This window comes from Rutidosis leptorrhynchoides, chromosome 3 (assembly GCF_046630445.1).
Source record: "Rutidosis leptorrhynchoides isolate AG116_Rl617_1_P2 chromosome 3, CSIRO_AGI_Rlap_v1, whole genome shotgun sequence".
In the NCBI taxonomy this organism is placed as follows: Eukaryota; Viridiplantae; Streptophyta; class Magnoliopsida; order Asterales; family Asteraceae; genus Rutidosis; species Rutidosis leptorrhynchoides.
The window spans coordinates 296,139,507-296,147,981 of record NC_092335.1 but is presented as its reverse complement, the minus strand read 5'-3'; positions in this window follow the sequence as shown (position 1 = coordinate 296,147,981).

The window sequence follows — 8,475 nt, the reverse complement described above, 5'->3', positions numbered from 1 at the left end:
GTCTTTAATCAAAAGATTATTAGATTACATACTTATCACTTTATGATCTCGACACGTCATAGTGCCATTATTAAAGTATAGACACATCATATCTTATTATATCTTATCGTATCTATCCCAATAGATTTTGTCTAACACTTTTCCTAAATTCCCTCCGTAAATTACGGAAATCTTTTTACTATATACACGTATTCGAGGAGACGAATATATCATCCAGTATTCAACACTAATCTCATATCAAAAACCCTAATTCCAAAACACATAATATGGATTCCTCGAACTCTTCGAGCTCCAATGGCAGCGTAACCGGAATGAACCAACCAATCAGCCATCATCTATTTTGGATGAATTGGGGATGGGTTCGTAGTAAACTTAATCAATGGAGACAAGAAGAAGGTGATCCCTTCCACCAACCGAATTCACCTCTTGGTGAAGAACCTGAAGCACTTACTGGCGAACCCGTTCGGAACACTATTTTCACCCTCATTTCCAGGATATCCAGTCACGAATATATAATATCTAAAATTTTAGATCTTATTCATCCACTTGTCCGAACCGCCAATCATCCCGGAATAATAGAAGAAGTCAACGAGCTTCGCGCTCGAGTAGTGGCTCTGGAGAATATGGTGCGAAACCTACGAACACCAGCAGCAGCACCAGCAGCATAACCAGTACCACCAGTACCATCAGCATCACCACCAACATCACCAGCTTCACCAACGACAACATCTGCATTCCACGCCTCAACATCACACTCAGTACCCCAAACATAAACATCATACGCCCCATAGATACCAAGGAATATTAGTAATAATGAGTTAAGATGTATTGACTCATTCTTCCTGAAGAATTACATATGTATACTTTATATATATGGATTGGAACAATAATAAATCTTTTCGTACTAAGCTATTACGTGTGAATCTTAACTAGTATGTACTACATGGTTAATTCATATCACAATATGCTATGATGTACATCTTTTGTTAATAACTTAACAATCATTAATCATTGCTTCAACACAATAAACTCCATTTCGTAATAAACCAAGTGTATTACTCAAATACATGATTGATTGTATACTTTAATTTTCGATGTACTCGAAACTTTCTAGAAAACATCATTAGTGCCTTATGAATTTCACGAGAATTCCACGAGCACCAACATCATATACCGAAGTATATCAATAATAATGAACGATGAAGTATTGATTCATAACTTCATTAGCGAAATATTTCACGACAATTATGAAATCTCTAAGGTTTTGGAGATTATTTATTCTCGTTTCAACAGCAAATCAAATGAGTTTAATATTATATTAACTCATTAAAACCATGATTACATCTGAAGAATACATATATGAAAGTATATCTTCTCTTTTGTACAAACTGTTAATTGTAAAAAATATTTTAACGGGTAGGTAAAACCCGAGAGATATTCATATCTCATATAAATATGTTACATTGTACATTCTTCCATTCTGATTCAGCAGTTGTTAACTATACTACTTACATTCACATGATATATGTATATGTTCACCAAAGAACAACCATTTTCATACAAATTCAGTTACATACTCTGATTTTGACATATCAGAACTTAAGTAAAGCTTTAGCAAGTGTTATCTTTCTAAAGATCACTACATTCATGAATTATATTCATTCGTATTCTATGATGAATTATCACATCAAACCACCGAACTTACCATTCCTTACTTTTGAAAATCACAACATTTCTTCGTCAACCGTTAGATCCATTTTATGCTTAAACACTTCAAATTCAAAATTCTTGAAAACATCCTTTGAATCTTGACGATCGCAATCAGCGTTTAATCATCTAAAAACGAAATTTCTTGAAACCATCTCGGATTAATAACCGATGATTCAAATATGGCTGCATTAAATGCAGAGGAAACAGAAAAATTGTAGATGGTCTTAAGGGCCAACAGTTTGATAATAAAGAATGGTACGTTGGAAAAGCTCAAAAGAAAATTTGGAACTGAAAAACGGATTGAGCTAACCATGGAGGAGACCAAGGACAAACACAAGGGCCAAACCTTATATTCAAAGAATCCAGGTAATTCTGGATCCGGTGAAATCTTTAGAGAATATCTTGCTCCGAAGTCATGTTAAAAGCTTGCGGAAATATTTTCTTCATCAACTTCCGAACTTAGAAATTTCAAAATATCATCATAAATATCCTCTATATTTCGAAAGATATCTTCATAACGATTCATGTCCGCAATTAAGTATCTCTTTGCGATATCTTTATAAAGGAAACTGTTTTAGTTTCTATATTCTGTAAAATTCGAGTTTAAATTATAAATGCTTTGAAGAATTGTTGGGAATTGAAGCATGAGTTAGTATAATATAATGACGTCAGGCCAACGTGATTATATTACAGTAAGTCATGCTAAGTTTTTAATGGAAGATGATGATTTATAGATTTTATAATCATCATTTGCCATGTTACACGACTCTTACATTCTATTTAACCTCTAAACATATCAAGAAAATATTTTTCTTGATGATTCGGTCTTTTCCGGATATTCTGGTAATATGACAAATCAAATCGTGCTATTACCTTTCCTTTCTACTTTATATATTATGATCATTCGAAACTTCATACCTATGAATTCTGGACCATTACTCGCTTGACTTGAAGTCGGGAAGAAGAAACAAAAGCATAAAGCTCCGACATATAAGGGAAAATATAAAGCCCGATAACGACTCCGAAATTACAAACCGTGTATATCAATGCGTATAGCAATATAAAGACACGGGATAATTAAAAACACTATAACCCCAAGAGCATAGTAGAAGTAAACAGATTCCTCTGGCGGTAAAAGAAAAAGAAGAATGACTGCATAGATGGTCAATATAATAACCAGGATCAGAACTGGATTAAGCATTTTCTTAATCTTTTGGAAGTTTGAATTGAGAAAGAAAGTATAGAAGTGGTGAAGATAATAAAACGAAAGAAGCTAATTTATAGCAAAATTCCAAACACATCAATCGAGGCAAATCACCGCATTTAATCAAACAAATCTCAAAATTTCGTAAATACCGGAGAATCAAATCTTATAGATTACGAAGATTTCCTTTAATTCCTTGAATTCCGGAAATCAATCGTGACTACGTCAAAAGTTAAGGTGAACATTTAATTTTCTCATTTCACTCTTTTATGATAGCTTCATTTATACTCTTCCTATAAACGAATCATTTTATCCATATTATTCAATAGTGATAAAACTTTATTTTTCAACTTATATTCATCATTAAAATATTCTTGTTGTAAACAATGAAGATCTCTATCAAATTTCATGACTGTGATTTTCATGAACTCCTCTCTGTTTGTCTGCCCTAATATTGTGGCATAAAATGCTCAAGGTTTTAAATGAGCTCAACACTATTCATAACACATTTCATGTATCCAATTTACTGAAATGAGTTGTATAACATCATCATTTTGAATGATCTTCGCATTAATGATAAAATGCACTTCGTTGAAGAACCTATAGAAATCATGGAAGGAGAGGTCAAACAAACGCGTAAAAGCAATATACCTATCGTTAAAGTCCGTTGGAATTCGCGTAGAGGCCCCGAATATACCTGGGAACGCAAAGATCATATGAAACGGAAATATCCCCATCTCTTCTCAACTGCTGATGCAAACGAGGAAACTACCTAAAAACTTCGGGACGAAGTTTTCAATAACGGGGAGGTACTATAACGACCCTCATTTTTCCATTCTATATTTTTCCAATATTAAATGCCCAAACAATATAATCAAAACTTAATGATTAAACTTTAATCAACAATTGTTAAGTATTAAGAGTTAGAAAACATATTAATTAACTTTGTGCAATAATTGACAAGTTAATAAAAGATGAAAATAATAAACTGTTAGTCGACACTCACTGCTAATTAAAATTTATGCATTTATGTAATATTATAACTGATAACCTATAAGTAATAAATAAAAAGTGACATTTATATAAATAATAAAACAATTGGGAACTAAATATATACAAGTCATGAATTAGTAAAAAGAAAATAATACTTATCATGTAGTAAATGTAAAAAAAATAATAATAATAATAATAATAATAGTAATAATAATGAGACTAAAAAATATTACATCCTTATGTTGACTAAAAATAAAGTATAAACTAGTACATCCTTATGTTGACTAATTATAAACTAGTACCACCTATTGTTGACTAAAAATTATAAAACAAAATAAAATCATTAATTAGAACATCCTTATGTTGACTAACACTCTAATACTTGCACTATATAAACACTCCTAGACTCCTAGTTTCTCATTCACAAATCACACCAAAATCCTCTCTCAAAAACAATCTCTCCCTCTCCCTCTCTTGTGGTATTCGGATCTTCAAGCTTGTTCTTCGTGTTCTTCAAGAATCTTCAAGGAGTTCTTCAAGATTTTCAAGGCTTTGATCTTCCATCTTCATCGTGTTCATCTTTTCTTTGTTAATTATCTTGAATCTTCAAAGGTATAACATAAACCCTAAACTATTTACATAAACTTTGATCTTTGATAATTCATATTCATATTATAAACTTGTTATTCATAAGTATATACATAAACACACCTAGATTTATATATACATATATACATGTAAAAAAAATATTTTTATATATATATATATACATATATATACGAATTATATATACATATACATATTAAAACCTTAAACCCTAATTACACCTAAACTATAATTCTTAAACCCTAATTAATTAAACTCTAAACATTTATGAAACCCTAGGACATTAATTACTAAACCCTAGTTATTAATTACTACTTTAATTAACTAACCCTAATTAATGAAACCCTAATACTACTTATACTAGTACTTAACATGTATACACTATTACTATTACTAGCACCTATAACCTACTAATTATATTGTAGCACAAAAACATTTTGGGATATGTATTAGAGATGTATAGATCTTCGAACTTTCTTGACGAATGGTTTCTACGAGATTCTAGGCAGAGGGTTTGGATTTCCGATTTAAAGGGTCCTATGGCTCAAGCCCCTAGATCTAAATTAGCCATTCGAAGGGAAAGGGGTGATTGGAAGCTTATCTAATACGGCAAGTATCCTAAAATGGAAACACTCATAAAAGTAGAAACTCTCTAGTCATAGAAACTTAGTAAAATAAGAAACTTTCTAAAAATAGAAACTTTATAAAAATAGTAACTTACTAGGAATAGAAACTTAGTAAAACAAACTATACTTAAACACATACTTAAACTTAAACATGGGCAAAACACTTAACTACTCTTAAATGTCAATAGGTTGACTTTCCTGCTCACTCGTTCAACTCTCTATTCCGAGGAATAACTCTCTCTACTTACTAAGGTGAATTCATAGCCCCATTCTTTATTGCTAGCAAACTTATTTAACTTATTTGGGGTGAGACACATGCTGCTTTTACTATTTACAATTTAGACACAAGTACCAACTGCTAAAACTATGCTATACCCGGCTACGTCCGACTAAGTCCCTACAGTGATATTTTTAAGTGCTGCGGCATGCTTATTTATTGGGGGTAGGCCTATCGGGAGTAACGTCCCCGATACATTTGACTCAGTCTTTGTATTACTTGATAATGAAATTTAAACCGACAAGGACAGACACAACTTGTCATGGGGCAAACTTGAACGTTTAGTCTAAATATCACGCACTGGCATAACTTTTGGATCTGCGAGATCTACTTTTTGATCCTGCGGGAGATCAACTTTACAACTAAATCTTGTGGTCTAAAAACAACGATAACTACTTTTGTTAAACCTATGAACTTCACTCAACCTTTTTGGTTGACACTTTAGCATGTTTTGTCTCAGGTGCTGTTTGATTCAAGCTTTCTTATCTACTACTTATGTGATGCTACTTGGACTTAGGATCAAGAGATATCGCATTTATTACTTCTGCATATGAACAATTACTTTATCGTTATTTCCATTATTGTAACGACATTTCATTTTCCGCTGCGTACTCAATAAAGTTAAATTTTCTCATTTAGTATTGTTCTCGTATTATAATATGTTGGTTTATTTGATATTAGTAACGTTTCTTCCAGACCCTATTGGGAGGATGTTACAACGTTGGCCAAGCGCCATTATATTATACTAACTCATGCTTCAATTCCCTACACTTCTCCAGAATTCATTCCTAATTTATACTTAGATGTTACAGAATATTGAAAACTAAAACAGTTTTCAATATGATGTAATATAGATAGCACAAAGAGGTATATAATTTCGAACAAGAATATTTATGAAAATATTCTCAGAAATATCAAAGATATTTATGATGATATTTTGAAATATCTAAGTTCGAAGGTTGAGGAAGAAAATTTTTTTCGCAAGATTCTAACATGACTTCGAAGCAAGGTATTCGTTGAAGGTTTCATCGGATCCGAAATTACCTGGATTCTTTGTATATATGGTATGGTCCTTGTATTTTACCTCGGTCTCCTTCAAGGTTAGCTTAATCCGTTTTTCAGTACCAAATTTTCTATCGAGCGTTCCTAACACTCCATTCTTTATCATCAAACTCTTGGCCATTTAGACAATCTACAATTTAATGCTACCATATCTGAATCATCGGTTATCAATCCGAGGTGGTTTCAAGAGAATTGTGTTTTTAGATGATTAAACGCTGATGGTAATCGTCAAGATACGAATGATTGTTTAGGATGAAATCAAGTGGCAAACTTATATATCAAAGTTATAATAAGGTTAATCTGAATGAAAGTCAAAGTTGATTTGCTGGAGTTGTGATAAAATTGGCTAATTTTGGAAAGGTATTGTAAAGTTATTTTCAGTAATAACACGCCAATGGATCTGGCACAGTTTTGAATTCAAAGTATGGCTTTGAAAGATGTAAAAATCTAAAAGTGACGTCTTCTATTAAATCTTGACTTGGATTTTGATCGGTTAAAATCCGAATATGAATTTAAATTTGAATGAAAATGGTTATTCTTTGTTGAACGGATACGTATATCTGTGGTTGTAAGTAGGATAGTAAATGATTGTTGAATCGGATTTGCAGAATGTACAGTGTAACTTATTAATGTGAAATCTAAATATTCCTCGGGTATTACCTACCCGTTAAAATATTTTCACCATTAACAGTTTGTACAAAAGAATTTTTAATTACAATCTTTATGAAAACACACACACACATATATATATATATATATATATATATATATATATATATATATATATATATATATATTTTCTTCAGATGTAATCATGAATTTAATGAGTTAATATGATATTAAACTCATATGATTTTCGGTTTGAATAATAATAAGTAATCTCTAAAACTATTAGGAACCACATATCTTCGCAGAATATTTCTTCAATGAAGTTATGGATCAATACTTCCTCGTTCATTATTGTTGGTACTCCTTGGTATCTATGGTGCGTATGATGTTGATGTTTGAGGTATAGATTGTGAGCCGAGACGTGTGATGCGGATGTTACTGTTGGCGGTGGTGATGGTACTGTTAATGTTGCTGATGGTGGTACTGTTGGTGCTAGTGATGTTGCTGAAGCTGGTACATTTTGCACCATATTTTTCAAGGCTACAACTCGGGCGCGAAGCTCGTTGACTTCCTCTATTACTCCGGGATGATTGGCGGTTGAAACGAGCGGATGAATAAGATTTAGAATAGTAGATATTACGTAATTGTTGAGAGTTATTCAGAAAATGAGAGTGAAAATGGTGGTTCGAACAGGTTTGCCGGTAAGTGTTTCAGGTTCTTTGCCAATAGGGCAATATGGTTGGTGGGAGGGATCACTTCTTTGCATCTCCATTAATTAAGTTTACTTCGTACCCATTCTCAATTTATTATGAATTTATGATGGCTAATTGGTTGACCCATTCCGGTTACACTTCTTTTAGAGCTCGAGTGGAAATCCATATCGGAATCCGAGGAACTTGAACTAGTGACGAGTTCCCTTTCGTAAGATTGAATAAACGATATTTTTTTTTTTGATATGAAATGAGTTCCGGCTATCGGATAGTATTCTAATTACATAGAATATCTATATATATAGAACAAAGGATTTCGTAGATTACGGAGGGATTTACAGAATATGTCAGGCAAAGTTTTACAGTAACAGATACGCTAAGATATGAATTAGCAGATACGCTAAGATATGAGTTTTGTGTATACACTAATCATGCAGTCAATGCAGTAAGATGTGTCTAGACTAAGAACAATGAGCAGGTAATTTCCAAAGGATGATAAGCAGGTAATTTTCGACACGAAACGATAAGCAAAACTTTTGACATGTAGACACGGTCGAAGTCCAGAATCACTAATGCATCTAAACAACTATCAGTCAGACACACTAATGCAAGACCTGGTTTGCTAAGACCACCGCTCTGATACCACATGTCATACCCCGTCCAAATTTTCCTGAACGA